Here is a 19,042-nt window from a genome sequence, read left to right as displayed (position 1 = left end):
TAAAAGCTATTAGCCGGCGTATTGCAATGGGCAACAAATATAAAAGAGCCAAAGTTAAACCTGGATGGATACATTTTAGTGTAAAAGGCATATAAAAGAAATAAAATGTTTTTTAAAAAATATAAGGCTGAGGGGTCATTGCCGACATTCTGGCATTACAAGGAATGCAATAAGAAATAGAGAAGCGCAATCAAGGTAGCTAAAAATAGGAATTTGTCATCATACTTACCTGTAAAATCCTTGTCTTTGAGTACCTCATGGGACACAGAGTTAGGCTAAAATTCATTACCTGCTGGGTTATACTTCATCTCCAGGTAAATGCACACTGGTAGACCAAAGGTCTTTAGACAGGAAGTGATCCCCTATATAACCCCTCCCATACAGGAAGTACTTCAGTTTTGTAGCAAGTACCGAATCCTCAAAAAGAGGGGAGGGACCTCTGTGTCCCATGATGTATTTAAAGAAAAGGATTTTTGAGGTAAGTATGACGAAAAAAATCCTATTTTCTTTCATACGTCATGGGACACAGGCTAATATTCATTACCTGCTTGGATGTCCTAGAGCAATAGCCTTGAGGGGAGGGAGACACCCTGCCAAACAATAGCCATCAGACCTTATACGGCAGCCCGCAGTACACTAGTACCCAGTACTAGTGCTAGGACATTTGTGAACACCCGGGGAGCTGTAGCAAGCCCGAAGAGTAGAGCCACAAACTGAAAATTACGTTCCTCTACTGCAAATCACGGGAACCTCTGATGAGGCTGAAAGATAGGTACGTGTAAATAAGCGTCCTTTATATCGATGAAGGCTAGGAAGTCTCCCATCTGGAGTGAGGCTACTGCTGAGCGGACAGACTCCATCCAAAAGGACTGGATCAGTAGATACTGGTTCAGGGATCTTAGGTCCAAAATAGACCTTGTGTCCCAGTTTGGTTTTTGAACCGTAAATAGGTTTGAGTAAAACCCACTGCGCCCCTTTCGGGTACAGGAACCTCTACAATCACTCCTTGATGCACTAAATGTAGTGCCTGAAGCAATAAGTCTCTTTTTGGAGGATCTGAGGGAACACTGGATCTTAAAAACCTCTGAGGGGGAACCCCCCGCAACTCCAGCTTGTAACAGCGGGATATAGTTGAGGTGACTCACTCGTCCTGAACTATTGTGCTCCAAATGTCCACAAAATGCAGCATCCTTCTCCCCACCCGATGAAGTGGGGGCGTCCCCTCAAAAGGAGGGCTTGGTGCTGGGTTTAGAAGAATTTTGGGCCCAGGGCTTTTTCTGGCCCTGGCCTTGCAGCTTGCCCTTGGCCCTAGCGCCCTGTTGGCGGCGGAACTGCCTTGGCGCTGAGACATTTGAGGAAGCAGTCCCTGAGGTTTTAAATGAGGGACGCCTGGTGCTTTTCTTCACAGGAAGTAGAGAACTCCTTTGGATACATTTGCCCAAATGATTACCAAATAAACGTTCCCCAGGAAACCTGCCAATAACTTACAAGGAAGCTCGACTGACCAGTTCTTACGCCACAAAAGTCTGCGCATATGTACAAACAAGAGAGCCAAACGAGAAACCTGCTGTATTGAATCATTTAAAGGGTCAACAGCAAAACACAGCGCTCAAGGAATATCTGCCTTATTTTCAGACAGATCATGCTCCTGGTTAGGCCTGTCAGGCCGTCTGATCTGATCCTTTATGGACTGGCAGATACCAATTGCTGCAACAGCTGGCTGAATAGCTGAACTGCCCAAATAAAAGGAAGCCTTTAATAATGACTCAAATTTCTTGTCAACAGGATCTTTCAAGCCCTGTGCGTTATCTACTGGACAAGTCAAGTTATTTTTAAGGAAGAGACTGCTGCATCTATGGCTGGCATGCTCCACTTCTTAACTAACTTTTCATCCATGGGATATAAAAGGGAATACCTGTTAGGAGGAACAAAATTCATGTCAGGATGTTCCCAATCAACATACACCGCCTGTTCCAACAGAGGGTGTAAGGGGAAAGCCTGTGTAGCTTGAAGAGGCTTCAGGGATCCCAAAGAGGACCAGGGAGGCTCAGTAATCTCTGCAAGAGGCAACTTAAAGGCAGAACAAACCATTTCGGAAAGAGTCAGGATTAAAAGCCTCTGTGATTGAGAGGCACACACCAACTGGATATCATCTTGTCCAGATTGCTCGGAAGCAGACTCATCCACCAGGCCATCCACAGAATCCTGAGCTTTAAGCTCTTCCCATCCTCAACCCATTCCTGCTTCAGACTAGGAGGTTCCTAGGAGGGGGATTTGTCATGCTTCTTGCCACCCTGCGGGATGGAGGCAATCATGCCAGCAATCCTGTGCTATAACCCGTCTAGGGATGAGGACAGTTCATCCTTATTGATAAAGGGTAAAGCAGCAGCGTTGTCTGTAGGCACAATCTCAGATTGTGGCTGAGATTAGTAAAAGTAAAAAGTGCAGCGCTGAAACTTGAAGTGAACAGGGATAATTAAGTGAGTCTCACAATAATTAATACAATGTGAAGCTCTAATGAAATACTCAGTGATTTTGTATGAAAAAAATCAAAAAGGAAACAAATTGATTAAATAAACATTGAGTGGCATAGGTGAAGTGAAAAAGCAGTAAAACCGTATGGCCCTTAAAAAGTGTTCATAACATCATTACAACATCCAAAATTGGTGAATAGATGATGAAACAATATGTGAAAATAGTCTATCACCGATAAGATGAAGGCTTACCAGATAGTTTGAACTCAAAAGGACATACGTCCTATGAGTCAAACAGGCTTGTGCTGGCAAGTGCCAAAATTGGAGACATCTGATTTGGAGACCTTTGACACGGATGCCAGGTCCTCACACAGTTGGGGTAGTAGTCTCCATGGAAGGTGTTCCCATATAGAAAAAGTGGATGGTTTCTCCCATATGTTCATATATATGTCAAAGAAAGGATAACAAGAGGGCCACATAGCGTAATTCCGTATAAAAATTTAGAAATTTAATGAGGTTAAAAAAACTCACATTTGAGAAGAGTAAACAGTGCTTATTTTGTACCGTTATTTTGGATGTAAGTGCCTACTTATTTTTAAATTTTATTGGCATACTGCACCATTAAGCCTCTTACTTTCATCTTATGACATACCCCACTGTTGGAGATCACCTGGAGAAGGCTGTCTCTGTATCTGTGAGGAATATATCATTATTGAATAGCCCGCTGCAGTAGAGTGGATCCTTCACTGGATAAGCTATAGGAGTTGAATTCTCTCGGTGGTTGATCCCTGTCTGAGCTCTTTTGATCTCTATAATTTGAGATCCAATAAATCTGGTAAGCGGCGAAGATTGATTGATTTTATGAACAGAAGGACCGGGTGAACATAGAGTGTTTATCCACATATTTGCACCTTGTGGAGCACTATATGGACATTTATTTAGATGATATCACCATTGTTGAATATCACTTTTTTTATCATTTAACTTCCTTTTATATAAGGCGTTTGTATCTTGTGGATGCGTACTTTTCTTTTAGACATATAGCTAAAATATACCACAAGAGACACATAGCGGAGGAAAAAAAAAAAATCCTCCAAAAATTTTAAAATATATTAATAGTAAGAAAGTGAGGTCAGAGCATATTGGCCCCGTAAAGGATGATCAGGGGGAAGTTGGTGGAAGCTTTTTTCGTTATAAACAAAAAAAGAGCGACAATTTTGAAAAAAACCCACAATATTTTGTACTTTTTGCTGTAATAAATATCCCAATTTTTTTTTCTTTTAAAAAAAGGTAATTTCTTCTCAGTTTAGGCCAATATGTATTCTTCTACGTTTGTGGTAAAAAAAAAAAAAAAAATTGCATTAAGCGTATATTGATTGGTTTGCGCAAAAGTTAAAGCGTCTACAAAATAGGGAATAGATTTATAGCATTTATATAGATTTTTTTTTTTTACTAGTAATGGCGGCGATCTGTGATTTTTATCATGACTGCGACATTATGGCGGACACATTGGACAATTTTGACACATTTTTGGGTCCATTGGCATTTATACAGTGATCAGTGCTATAAAAATGCATTGATTACTGTAAAAATGTCACTGGCAGTGAAGGGGTTAACAGGGGGCGATTAAGGGGTTAACTGTGTTCCCTGGGAGGTGATTCTAACTGAAGGGAGAGTGGACTGACTAGAGTAAGTGACAGATTGTGGTTCCTAGCAAATAGGAACACACGATCTGTCACTCCTCTCAGAGCAGAACACGGATTTGTGTGTTTACCCACACATTTCCGCGTTCGATCGCTCGTGGCCGGCGGTCATCAGGACCGTTGGCCTCGAGCATTGGCACCCCGCCGTGCAGCGGGCGCGTGCCTGCTATTCCAATTCCGCAAGCTGACGTATAGCTACGATGGTTCGCGGGATGGTGCCGACCTGGCGCAGTATAATGACGGTGGCTGGTCGGCAAGCGGTTAAAAAAGGGCCAAGATATACACTGGGAAACAACAGACAGCCTAACATTAATAATATGTAATATATTGGAGGAGAGGATCAAAGTGTAATAACCTCTGTTCTAACACTTGTACCTACAGGCAAGCCTATAGTAAGGCTTACCTATAGGTACTGTGAATATCTGCACAGTTTATGAGATATTCAGAGTTCATGCAGCCAGTGATATTACCAGGACATGCGCTCTGAAGGTCCGGCATACAGAGGGCTTTGTTCTATGGTAAGCCCTCTCATAATGTGCTAGTATGCGATGCATACTAGCAAATTATGACATTGCCTTGCAGGGATCCCCCCCCACAACTGCAGTTTACTACTGCTTAAAGGACTATATCCAAGAATTTGCTTATGAGAACAGTATCATTAGTAGTAATGAGCACAGATTTATGAAAGATCATTCTTGCCAGACCAATCTGTTAACATTCTATGAGGAAGTGAGATGTCATCTAGATAAAGGCAGGCAAGCAGAGGTGGTGCATTTGGATTTAGCAAAAGCATTCAATACATTTCTCCATAAAAGCTGAATTTACAAAATTAAGGTCTATTGACATGGACTATTGTGGTTGCAGGGGCGTGTTCGACGAGTGGTGATTAATAATGTGTACTCAGAATGGTCTGGAGTGAAAAGTAGAGTATCCCAAGGCTCTGCCCTAGGAAACAATTCTGTTTAATATATTTATAAAGGACGATGGAAGGAAGATGGTATACAATTGTGCTCATAAGTTTACATACCCTGGCAGAATTTATGATTTCTTTGACATTTTTCAGAGAATATGAATAACACAAAAACATTTATTTCACTCATGGTTAGTGTTTGGCTGAAGCCATTTATTATCAATCAACTGTGTTTACTCTTTTTAAATCATAATGGCAACAGAAACTACCCAAATGACCTTGATCAAAAGTTTACATACCCTGGTGATTTTGGCCTGATAACATGCACACAAGTTGACACAAAGGGGTTTGAATGGCTATTAAAAGGTAACCATCCTCACCTGGTGATCTGTTTGCTTGTAATTAGTGTGGGTGTATAAAGGGTCAATGAGTTTCTGGACTCCTGACAGACCATTGTATCTTGCATCCAGTGTTGCACTGACCTTTCTGGATTCTGAGTCATGGGAAAAGCAAAAGAATTGTCAAAGGATCTGTGGGAAAAGGTTGTTGAACTGGATAAAACAGGAAAGGGATATGAAAAGATATCCAAGGAATTGAGAATGGCAATCAGCAGTGTTCATACAAGAAGTGGAAAATAAGGGGTTCTGTTGAAACCAAACCACGGTCAGGTGGACAAACTAAAATTCCAGCCACAACTGCCAGGAAAATTGTTCGGGATGCAAAGAAAACCCCACAAATAACTTCAGGTAAAATACAGGACTCTCTGAAAACGTGGCGTGGCTGTTTGAAGATGCACAATAAAATGGGCTGCGTGGTCGAGTCTCCGGAAGAAAGCCAAATGCCACAAAGTATCCTGCTTACAATACACCAAACAGCACAGAGACAAGCCTCAAACCTTCCGGCACAAAGTCATTTGGAGTGATGAGACCAAATGTAGCTTTTTGGCCACAACCATAAATGCTACATTTGGAGAGGAGTCAACAAGGCCTATGATGAAAGGTACGGAGGTGGATCGCTGATGTTTTGGGGATGTGTGAGCTACAAAAGGCACAGGAAATTTGGTCAAAATTGATTTGCAATATGAATGCAGTATGTTATCAAAAAATACTGGAGGAACATTTGCATACATCAACCAGGAAGCTGCGGGGACGTACTTGGACATTCCAACATGACAATGATCCAAAACACAAGACCAAGTCGACCGACCTGTCATTGGCTACAGAAGAATAAAGTGAAGGTTCTGGAGTGGCCATCTCAGTCTCCTGACCTCAATATCATTGAACCACTCTGGAGAGATCTCCAAACGTGCAGTTCATACAAGACAGACCAAAAATTCATATGAACTGGAGGCTTTTTGCCAAGAGGAATGGGCAGCTTTACCATCTGAGAAGATAAAGAGCCTCATCCACAAATACCACAAAAGACTTCAAGCTGTCATTGAAGTTAAGGGGGGGGGGATACACGGTATTAAGAACTGGGGTATGTTAACTTTTGATCAGGGTAATTTGGGTAGTTTCTGTTGCCATTATGATTTAAAAAGTGTAAACACAGTTGATTGATAATAGATGGCTTCGGCCAAACACTAACCATGAGTGAAAGGAAAAGTTTTCGTGTTATCATTCATATTCTCTGAAAAATAGCCAAGAAATCATAAATTCTTCCAGGGTATGTAAACTTATGATCACAGCTGTAAATTGCACAATATCAGTGTTTCCTGATGCTACCAAGCTAAGCAGTGCAATAACTTCACAGCAGGATGCAAAAATTTTACAAGAAGATCTCAATAAAATAGAGGGATGGGCAACAACATGGCAAATGAGGTTTAATGTTGAAAAACTTAAATTAATGCACTTTGGGGCTAAAAAATATGAATGAAAGTTACTTGCTAAGGGATGAACCTTTGGGGGAATCCATGATGGAAAAGGATCTGGGGGTCCTAGTAGATCACAGGCTCAGCAATGGCATGCAATGCGAGTCTGCAGCAAGCAAAGCTTACACAATATTAGCATACATTAAAAAGGGTCTCTACTTAAGAGAGATTATAATTCTACCGCTTTACAAAACTCTGGTTCGGCCACATCTGAGAGTATGCTCCCCAGTTCTGGTCACCAGTGCTCTAGAAGGATGAGCTGGAGAGAGTCCAGAGAAGGCCAACAATACTAATAAGGGGACTGGAGGACCTCAGTTATAAGGACTGATTATTATTATTATTATTATTATACAGGATTTATATAGCGCCGACAGTTTACGCAGCGCTTTACAACAACATTAGGGCAGACAGTACAAGTACAATACAATTCAATACAGGAGGAATCAGAGGGCCCTGCTCGTTAGAGCTTACAATCTAGGAGGGAGGGTCAAGTTATACAAAAGGGTAATAGCTGTGGGGGATGAGCTAATGGAGAAAATAATGCAGTTGTTAGATGGAGGCAGGATAGGCTTCTCTGAAGAGGAAAGTCTTCAGGGATCGCCTAAAAGTGGATAAATTTGGAGACAGTCTGACAGATTGGGGTAGGGAATTCCAGAGGATGGGTGAGGCTCGGGAGAAGTCCTGGAGGCGGATATGGGAGGAGGTGATGAGGGAGCTAGAGAGCAGGAGATCTTGGGAGGAACGGAGATGGCGTTTAGGTTGGTATTTTGAGACTAGGTTAGTGATGTAGCTGGGGGCACAGTTGTGGATGGCTTTGTAACTTATTGTTAGTATTTTGAATTTAATTCATTGGGCGAGTGGTAGCCAATGGAGGGATTGGCAGAGAGGGGTAGCAGACACTGATCGGTTTGTAAGGTGGATGAGTCTGGCAGCAGCATTCATGATGGACTGAAGGGGGGATAGTCTATTTAAAGGTAAGCCAATGAGGAGTGAGTTGCAGTAGTCAAGGCGAGAGATAACCAGGGAGTGAATCAGGAGCTTTGCAGTTTCACTGGTTAGAAAGGGACGTAGTTTAGAGATGTTGCGGAGGTTGAGGCGGCAAGCTTTGGAAAGTGATTGGATGTGGGGCTGAAAGGAGAGTTCAGAATCTAGGATAACACCTAGCACCCTGACATGTGGGGACGGGTGGATGGTTTTGCCATTGCTCTTCACAGAGAAGTCAGGGGAAGAGGCACGTGGGGGAGGAAATATTATAAGCTCGGTTTTGGACAAGTTGAGTTTGAGGAAGTGGTGTGACATCCATACAGATATGTCGGTTAGTAAGTTAGTGATGCGTGGGGAGACTGATGGAGTGAGTTGAGGGGTGGAGAGATAGATTTGTGTGTCATCAGCATAGAAATGATATTGAAAGCCATGAGAGGCTATCAGCTGACCCAGGGAAGAGGTGTAGATTGAAAATAAAAGAGGTCCAAGAACAGAACCTTGGGGGACCCCGACAGAGAAGGGAAGAGGAGTGGAGGAAGTAGAATTGTAAGTGACACTGAAGGTGCGTTGGGATAGGTAGGATGAGAGCCACTGAAGAGCACAGTCACGGAGACCGATGGAGTGAAGTTTTTAGAGGAGGAGGGGGTGGTCAACCGTGTCAAAGGCAGCTGAAAGATCCAGAAGTAGGAGTACAGAATAGTGTCCGTTGGTTTTTGCAGTTAGTAGGTCATTTGTGAGTTTTAAAAGAGCAGTTTCTGTGGAGTGTTGAGGGCGAAATCCAGATTGAAGGGGATCAAGAAGGTTGTTTTTAATGAGGTGGTCACTCAGTTGGTTGTAAACCAGGCGTTCAAGGAGTTTAGAGGAAAAGGGGAGCAAGGAGATAGGGCGTAGGTTGTTAAGATTGGTAGGGTCCAAGGATGGTTTTTTGAGTATGGGAGTGACCAGTGCATGTTTTAGAGCATCGGGGAAGACGCCAGAGGTGAGGGAGAGATTGAAGATGTGGGTTAGAGAGTGTAGGATGGGGTCAGAGGGTGACCGTAGCATTTGAGAGGGAACAGGGTCCAGGGGACAGGTAGTTAGGTGGGCGATAGAAAGGAGTTTAGCAACTTCGTCTGGAGTAGTAGATTTGAATAGAGGTAGTGTCAGTTGTATCTGTTGACATGGGGTCTTAGCTGGGGGAGATACCTGTAGAGTGGAGATTTCATCACGGATTGTATCAATCTTGTTTTTGAAGTGATTAGCGATTTCCTGGGCAGTGAGTAAATCAGTGGGGGGAGGCGGTGGAGGACAAAGTAGAGAGTTGAAGGTAGAGAAGAGTTTACGGGGATTGGATGAGAAGGTATTAATAAGAGTTGTAAAATAGGTTTGCTTGGCAGTGTGGAGGAAAGAATAGTATTTTTGGAGGGCAGATTTGTATTGGTTGAAGTCTTTGAGAGACTTAGTCTTGTGCCACAGACGCTCAAGAGCGCGACTACGTTTTTTGAGAATTTTAGTGTCATCTGTTTGCCAGGGTTGTAGGGGTCGAGGCCTGATTCTGCGTGTAGTGAGGGGAGCGAGCTTGTCCAGGGTGGAGGACAGAGATTTATTGTAGATGGATATGGCTTGGTCGGGGCAGGACAGGGGGGAGATTTTGTCATAGAGGTGGTCGGTAGCAGAGTAGAGGAGAGAGGAGTTGAAGTTGCGAAAGTTTCTACGGGTGACGGTTAGGCGATTGGAGGGAAAGGTGGTGGAAGACAGGGGGAGAGAGAAACTAATAAGGTGGTGGTCGGAGAGAGGAAAAGGATTGTTTGAGAAGTTGCATGGAGTGCATAGGTAAGAGAATACAAGGTCAAGGGTGTTGCCATCAGAGTGAGTAGAAGCCTGTACCCATTGCTTCAGGTCAAATGAAGAGGTTAGACTAAGAAGTTTAGAAGTAGCAGGAATGTTTGTATTAGCAGGGATGTTGAAATCACCGAGAAGGATTGTGGGAATTTCCGAAGAGAGAAAGTAGGGTAGCCAGGCAGAAAACTCATCAAGGAAAGTCGATAATGGTCCAGGGGGCCGGTAGATCACAGCAATTCTTAGGGAAGTGGGAGAGAATAGACGTATACAGTGGGCTTCGAATGATGAGAGTGAAAAAGAGGGAGGAGGGTGAATAACCTGGAAGGTGCTCTGGGGGGATAGGAGGAATCCCACTCCACCTCCCTTGCGTCCATTAGGCCTGGGGGAGTGAGTCCAGTGAAGGCCACCCTGGGAGAGGGAAGCAGGAGAAGGGGTGTCATATTCGTGGAGCCAGGTTTCTGTGAGAGCAAGTAGATTAAAGGAATTAGTGACAAAGAGGTCATGAACAGCAGTGAGTTTGTTGCAGACAGAGCGGGCGTTCCAGAGGGCGCAGGAGAGAGTGAGGCTGGTGTTGGCAAGAAGAGGAATGGAGACTAGATTGTGTAGATTGCGACTACTGCCAGAGGGTGTAGGGTGATGGTGATGGGTGTGTTGGGCACAGTTAAATAAAGTGGACCCAGGGTTTGGGGAAATATCTCCAGAGATTAGGAGAAGCAGAAGAGTGAGGGAGGTAATATGAGAATATGATTTGTATGAGGGGACATGCTTCAGTATCCTGGGGGGTATGTTAGCAAGTGGGCTTAGAGTTAAAAAGAGGTGATGAGTGCAGTAATAGGGGGAGGGGAGAAGTGAGGGTGATATGTACAGGTTGTGGCGTGGAGCAGAGGGATGTAGAAAAGAGAGTTTAAGGAGAGAGGCAGCAATTGTGAAAAGGAGAGGTAAAGAGTGCATGTTTCAGAGAGGAAGATGATAAAATTAGGAAATGGGGTCACCTGCAGTCTTTTATAGTTTGCTTTGTGCAAATCGCTGAAGTGCAAGAGCAGAAGTACCACTTATTTTAAGAACGCCACTTCTTTGGAAGAACCCCCTGAATGTGCAGCCCCCTGTATGTGTTCCCCCGTAAGGAAGGCCTTGTTTTTATACTGTGTGTTGGGTGTGGGTTGAATCTGGCAATTAATCAATTAGGAGGGCATATTAGCAACACAGCTAGCAGGGCATAACTTTCACACCACAATCAAACTGCAAGGGGACTAAAAGGCCAACATTGTAAAGATAAGGCAACCCATAATTTAGGTAAGACTTAATGGCTAAATAAACATTGAAATAATGTGAGCATGGCTACAGATGGAGTTGAAACAGTGGTGACAAACAGATTTACCCAATAAGCTTTTTTGCAGTCATGCAATGTTCAGTTTTAAGGTATGTGGAGATATAAACGCAGGTTTACCCAATAAGCTTTTTTGCAGTCATGCAATGTTCAGTTTTAAGGTATGTGGAGATATAAACGCAGGTTTACCCAATAAGCTTTTTTGCAGTCATGCAATGTTCAGTTTTAAGGTATGTGGAGATATAAACGCAGGTTTACCCAATAAGCTTTTTTGCAGTCATGCAATGTTCAGTTTTAAGGTATGTGGTGATATAAACGCAGGTTTACCCAATAAGCTTTTTTGCAGTCATGCAATGTTATAAGCATTAAACTTATTCCCCGGAGAAGAGATGCTTAAGAGGAGACTTGATAGCAATATACTGGCATAGGGAGGAAACTATTCAGTCTGAGGGAGTTTAAGATGACACGCAGCCACTCGGGAAGTTGGAGGAGAAGCAGTTTAAACCCCTAAGCTGCATAGGGTTTTTTTTGATGTCAGACCAGTAAGGATGTGGAACTCCCTTCCACAAATCAATGGTGTCAGCAGGAAGTGTTAATAATTTCAAAATAAAAATTCTTAGATGGGCGTCCTAGCATATGCAATATACAGGGAAATGGTATTGACAAACACACACACACACGCATACACAGGTTGAACTGGATGGACTGGGTGTCTTTATTCAACTTTAACCACTTGCCGACCGCCTAACGCACATATACGGCGGCAGAATGGCACGGGCAGGCAAAATCACGTACCCATACGTGATCTGCCTCCCGCGGGTGGGGGGTCCGATCGGACCCCCCCCCCGGTGCCATAGGCGGTCGGCTCTCGTTCGCGGGCGATGAAAGGTCAGGGGGAGGCCATCCATTGATGGCCACCCCCTCCCGATCGCTCCCGGCGAATGAAAACGCTTCCTTTCCCTCTGTAATGTAAACAGAGGGAAAGGAAGTGATGTCATCCCTCCTCGAGCCGGTCTTTTCGTCCCGGCGCAGAGGAGAGAAGACATCCAAGTAAGTGCACCAACACTACACTTACAGTAGAACACGCAGGCACACTTTTCACCCCCCAGTCACCCCCCGATCACCCCCCTGTACCCCCTGTCACTCTGACACCAATAGCAGTTTTTTTTTTTTTTGCATTGGTGTCAGTTTGTGTCAGTTACAAGTGTTAGGGCAGTTAGGTTAGCCCCCTTTAGGTCTAGGGTACCCCCCCTTAGGTCCAGGGTACCCTCCTAACCCCCCCTAATAAAAGTTAACCCCTTGATTACCCCCCGTCGCCAGTGTCGCTAAGCGATCGTTTTTCTGATCGCTGTATTAGTGACACAGGTGACGCTAGTTAGGGAGGTAAGTATATAGGTTCGCTGTCAGTGTTTTATAGCGACAGGGACCCCCATATACTACCTGCTAAAGGTTTTAACCCCTTGATTGCCCCCTAGTTAACCCTTTCACCAGCGATCACCGTATAAGTGTTACGGGTGACGCTGGTGTGGTGGAGATTTGGGCCCTGAAGGTGATGGACTTTATTATTAATGTTACTTGCATTGACTTTTCAATGACTATAGTTTGAGAACCCTAGTTTGGAATTAACAGAGACATCTTGCCCTGCTGTGGAATGTTATCTGGAGTGCTATCTGACCATTTGATAGTACAGTGTCACTTCAAAGGAGGTGGGAGGTGTGAAGGGAACAGGAATAACCTGGTCATGATATGGTAGCTGGTAAAAGAGCCCCCCACCCCCATTGACTCAATGTAGCAGTTTTGGCATATGGAAGGAAGGGGGGGGGTTTTACAAGTCTATATATTGCAGCACAGATCACTGCCCATTCTCTTGTGCTGACGGTCTAGATGAAGGATGGTTACGTAAGACTTCTCTATACAATGTATCTCTATGTCTCTTTTCTTTCCTGTAACTTTTTCTACTGTAGGATTTGGCCTTAATACCTTATTAATCTCTTGATAGCATGGGTATGACCATTATAGCAATATTTATTATCATTGGTAACATTGTTTTTAAGGTTATATCATTTATGTTATAGTTGCTAATCTCATATTACCACAAGTTTCTTTTCTGTACAATAGTAAGTTTAAATAAATTAGATTGTTACCCTTTTCGAACAGATATCATTCGTTCTTAATTTCATGGGTTGATTCATATATAGATAAAAGGTTTTAATCACTTATGTATCATTAAGTATATAAGTGAGGTATGTATAAAGAGAGCCATGTCAGATGGTGCCCCTTGTGTGAGGAAGTTTAATGTTGGGGTGAACGCGATTTCTTGTATGGAAGACAGAGCTGGTTTTGTGTTTACCTGTCTCCCATCTGAATACCCAGACTAAAAAAAAAACTTTCCTGTTTACCTTTTGTCTATGCTAATTCTTTGATGAGACTGATTTTGAATAATGCATATGAGAAATAGAAATGGAAACTGTATATTGTGTATGATTATAGATGTGGGATTAGTTGCAACCTGCAATGTGTGGGTTTTGTAAGCAACTGCATGTTTGTGGCCATGCACGGGGGATGGGCAGCCAGGCTCGCTGTTCCATGGTTGTTACATTACATTTGTACGTGGAAAGGACTACAATAGGAAGAGGGAGGGTTTCTTTTTGTTTTTGAGATGAAAAGACCATGCAAGCATTCACTGTGGGGGGGATGATCTCAGGATCCCAGGAACGCTGTTTGTATTTCTGAGATGTTTTTTTCTGTGAAAGCTGATGCCAGAAGAAGGATTGAACTTTGTTTGAGAAAAGTGGGTATGTTTGAGCTGTGTTATATTGTGGCGTTGTTGTTTCATTGTAAAGCATGTGTTGCTAAGTGTGCACTCTCAATTGTGCGGCGAGATTACATACTTTTCAGTGGAACTGTTCCTAAACTGTGTGTCTATGGTTAAGTGTGTATTTACAAATGTGTAGTCAGTCTTTGTGGAGAAAGGAGTCTAGTGAAGAAGTCTGATTTAGCAGGATCAACAATTGCATTTCACGTGTTGGTGTTTTAGTGTGCCCTTTTTCTCATTGGCCATTTTGTGGTCGCCGTGAGACTGTGGCTCGATGTTCATTTGCAACTACCAGTTTATGTTTTATGTAACTTTTGGCTTTTTCGGATGTGTTGTTTGGTTGGAGAGCCTGTATTTGAGGCCTGCCAGGGTCCCTAGTGATATGCAGAATGAAATGTTTGTAAGTGTTCATTTAGTATCTCAAATGTGTAATTCTGTAGGGAGAAATTTTAGTTTTGGCGGGAAAATGCGCCATTTTGTTGTGGCCTGGCCTTCCTCTGCCATTTCCTTTTGTTGTTACCATGTGACTGTGCTGTGGTTTTCATCAGCCATCTTGCTGTAGTCTACCATGTGATCGTGGCCTGGCTTTCGTTTGTGCTGTTTGGCCTGTGGGTCATCCTATAGGGGAAGGTGCAGCCACCATTCCTTTGTGAGTGAAACCATGTGATATGAGCCACCATTTTGTTTCTAGGCATTATTTTTGTTTTAAGGGAATGTAAGCTTTTGTAGGTGTTCTGTGTTTGTATTTTTTGTCAACTCTTCAGTAGAAGAGTGGCGATTTTTGTATTGGATTTCTGTCTTGGTGGGAAAATGCACCATTTTGTTGTGGCCTGGCTTTTGTTGTAGTCACCATGAGGCCATGGTCGGTGGCCATTTTGAGAAGTGCAGTTTAAGGATTTTGTGCTTTTTAGCCTGTAAATCATCCCAGAGGGGAAGCTGCTCCAATTCCTTTGTATGGGTGTAGCCATCCAGTCTACTTTGCATTGAATTTAATAGCTTCAACTGAGTTTTGGTACTTTTAGCGGTGCGTGTCTTTAAAATATGTTTGGAGTTCTTCAGAGGGCAATTCATTGTTTTGGGACTTGTATTGTATATCCTGCAAGAGTTTAGGAAGGGGCCAATTTATTCTCAGATATCTCTATGCAGTTATGGTTAGGGAGCAGGATGTTTGGTCCACTCTGGGAGTGGCAGACAGAAGAGATGTACTGTGTGGACTATTAGAGGAGAGATATGCTGTGTGTACTGTGGGGGGGGGGGGGGGGGTGAGTCTGGCGGATATCATCAGACTCAGAGATCAAACTTTTTTATTTAAAAAAAAAACAAAAACAATGTCTTCTTTTTAGAAGAGTGTCATTTTTGGGAGCATTCGTTTGATTTTCTAATCGTTAGACGTTTATTTTCAACCACAGTGATTGGAAGATTTGGAGATAATAGTGAACTTTTTGGTCAAGGGAATTGTCAGACAGTGTATGTGGTTTTCGTTCAGAAATTACATTGATTTTAAAAACAGAATGTTAAAAACAAGTTAAAATTTCAAACATTTTTCTTTCATTCAGCGAAGGTACAAAGATTTTTTGTCTGAATATTCCTGTCTGAAAATTGATCTGTGTGGCCAGCATGAGGCTCGGTGCACGCCTATGCAGTTTGTTTTTTATCTATTTCTGCAGTACTTTTTGCTGTGCGTTTTCGATTTTCTTGCACATGATTTTGCTGCAATTTGCGTTTTTGTTTTTTCTGGCCAGGTTGTTGTAGGTCAGATTGGAGGACATGGGTTGCTGCAGGGGTGCATTGTATGTTTTTCTGCAGCTTCTCCCTTGGAGTGTATTGAACAGAAGAGGCGCTGTTTTGCATTAAGGAGGGAGTCCCTGACCCTTTCCAAATATGCTGGGGGGGGGCATGGATGTGAACATGTCTCATGGGAGGCCATGTGAATGAACTGTAGTGTGTTTCTGCAAAAGGCACCAGAAAAGCACATAGATGTGAACCAGGTCTAAGACGTTTATTAACATAATGGGGTTGAGAAGGCTAGGGTTGGCCCTTTGTGGTGCAGGGGGGAGCAGATAGTCACTTCTGTAAGGGGTTCATTTTTTACTGTAGAACGGTGAAAGTTATATTTACGCTTGCGATTGTTTGCTCTTTTTGTACTATAGAGGGCTCATTTTGTTTTTGTTTTTAACCTCCATTGTGTTACCGGCCGATTGATTGATTGTGAAGGTAGTAGTCGAATGATTTTGTGGTCGATTGGTTGTAGATTAGTCGATTAGTTGTTTCAGCCCTAGTATGGATCTGTCTCTTTGTAAACTACTAACTGTGGATGGTGAGCTTTGTAATTAGACCTGTATACACTGGCTATATTGTAAACTGATACCAATCATATTGAAATTAGGTGTGCATCAGTTAACTGCCTCCTGTACTACAAGCACCCATAGGGTCCTGATTATCCAAGTTTATGTTAATCATTATGGAGATAACAGAAGTAATAGCCCTTCGTTAAGCATTTCCTTTAGAATACCTCTGAAAAGTCCACGGGGGAGATTGAACTATTATAGCTTGGAAAATCTCCAGGCTATTTTTTTTTTTTGAAGGACTATAGTCAGAACAGGGAACATTAGGAGTAGTACGCTAGCAGCCCGCTCAGGCCGTGTAAAATAATCGGAATGCGGGGGCCGGTTATCGTGATAAAGGCGCAAACCATAACCGCTCCGAAAGTAAAGCGCGGGGTTCTCTGTATGCAGAGTCCGGAAAAAAATTGTTCTGACAAGTAGTGAAAAAAAAAAATCGGCAAGGGTGACAGGGACGGTACCTGTCAACCCAATTCTTGGTCAGAGAGTAGCTACCTCTGAAGTAAAGGCAACCTGTAAAAAGGTTGGGGAATCAGTTCAAGGTCCGGAGTCCGTAAAGGATGGGTAATCTAATCGTTTCAAAGAGGGGGTCTGAATGGGGTAAACCCTATCAAATGACCCCAAGGGAAGAGATGATAGATAGATATGGACCTTGGGTTGTGAAATATTTGCAAGATTGGGATAGTTGGACTGGGAAGAAGTATTTTAAAAGAGGTACTTTTAAGCCAAAAGCTTGGGAAAATCTGTACCTTGCTCACCACAGAAAGATGACACGGCCATATGAAAAAGACACGTTATTTATATGGATGCTGGAGTCAGCAAATAAAACCGAGGAAGTGAATGTTATTACTATGGGATTTAAGGAGAAATCATTCCAAACTCCTGAGAATGCATCCATACAGCTGAGAAGGGGCTAATGAAATGGGATGGATCTCTGAAAGAATTTTAACCTTACCAAACAGATGTTATGGGTTTAAGAAGAAGTACAGGGTATTATAGAAAACATGCTGATGTGTGATGTCTAGGGGTCATCGTTAACCTAGCCAATTGTGTGAGTGTATGTGTGGAGTATGTAATATATGTCGTATTGTGTGACGTTTGTTCTCAGCTGCTGACAGCCCACCTAAATGACCCCCCTTCTTTCTCCCCAGGTCTGTGAAAAGGTGCAGCGAACTGTATTGACATGCAAATGACCTGAGCCAAGATAATAATCTGTACTAGTGAACTGAAAGATACATGTACTAAAATGACTTTGTTTTTCAGGAAAACAGTACTGGAGAGGTTCTTTGTGGTGAGGTATTATGATCTGTTGACAAATGGTACTGCTAAAAGGTTTTTTACGGATTGCAAATTTTTTTCAACCATGGTGAATAAATTTTTTTTTTTGGAATTATTGGTATACCATAAAACAAAAAATCCACGTGGTATTAATGTGTATTAAGTAATACATATTAATGATAAGTTGAGCTCAACAATTTTTTGGTATCTTAAAAAAAGTGCACTGTTTATGTAATGTAATGTAATGTATATTTGTGTTTCATATGCTAATGTCTTGTTACAGGTATATAACCATTGGATTATTTTGTTTCTAGGAGGAAAATGGAATATTTATTACTAAATTTTATTGGTGTTTTATTTCTCAGATTCGATAATTGGGTTTCCTGGCTTTAAAGGGTCGGCTCGTGTACCCACTACTGTTCAATCCCGGCGCCTCAGTGCTGCAAGGGATTTTTCTTTGCCCTTTGGCCAGTTGTGTTTGGTAGCAGAAGTTCCTCGAGTTGGATACACATTATGCAATTTTTGTTTTCCAATTTCCTTCAGATTTACCTTCAGATGTGTAGTAGGAGGGCCTGCCTGATGGCATACAAGTTGAGAGTGTATAGTTTTGGGAGAGCCTGGAGAAGAGTTGTGCAGGAAGATTGTGTATATTGCACTCTGTGTTCTGGATGGAGAGGTCATTGCTGGGAAGGAAGCACCTGGGTATTATTTGGGACATAAACAAGTTTGTTTCTGTGTCCTAAGGAATACCGATGTAACGTTAGTCAGGGAACTAGAGGGTTCTTTGAACCTAACCATAGGTAGAAGTGCATTGCATACCCTGGGCATGGTCTCTGAAATCCAGGCACAGGGATGGAGTTGTGTGGGCATGCTGTATTCTCCTCAGTGGATACCCATAGGTGTCCTTCCTGTCCTAGACTCCTTGCGTACCTTAACTAGTGGTCTGTGTCCTGCATGACAGGAAGACCAGTGCCCCATAAGGTGTGCAACCTCTATGAAGAGACAAGTGTACCTGGTGGCAGGTGGTTTTCAATCCGGGTATTCTGACTATTTCCCATCCTTAGGAAAAAGAGGCTTAATGGAGACTGTCTTTGGAGCTGGAGGTGGGGCACTGGGTACCTTAAAACACTATGGAGCTGGAGATATTCAGGATCACATTGGGGGGGTCTTGTGCTACATATCAGGGAAGGGGTTAGGAAAGCCAACTTGCTCTGTCCAGCATCACTTTGCAAGGACAGACAGGGGGGGGGGGGTGGGGGTAGTATCCAGGTTGCCTATGAGTCGTAATAGATTGGTGGATGACTCAGTTCCAGGATCGTCAAAAATCTTACTTGCACTGTTCTCATCCCTAATGGCAGGGATGGAACATTGTGCAGATATCACGGTCAATCTGGGTACTATCCTATCAGACTCTACTGGATTACACCCTGGAGTCCATCTTGTTCCGATGGTTTGAGTCTGAACAGCCTCAGATGACTGGTACTGATGAGTGCTAAAGGAAGGTAAGGGTTGTGCTAT

Source organism: Aquarana catesbeiana, linkage group LG02, assembly GCF_042186555.1.
Source record: "Aquarana catesbeiana isolate 2022-GZ linkage group LG02, ASM4218655v1, whole genome shotgun sequence".
Classification (NCBI taxonomy): domain Eukaryota; kingdom Metazoa; phylum Chordata; class Amphibia; order Anura; family Ranidae; genus Aquarana; species Aquarana catesbeiana.
Note: the sequence above shows the minus strand (reverse complement) of the source record.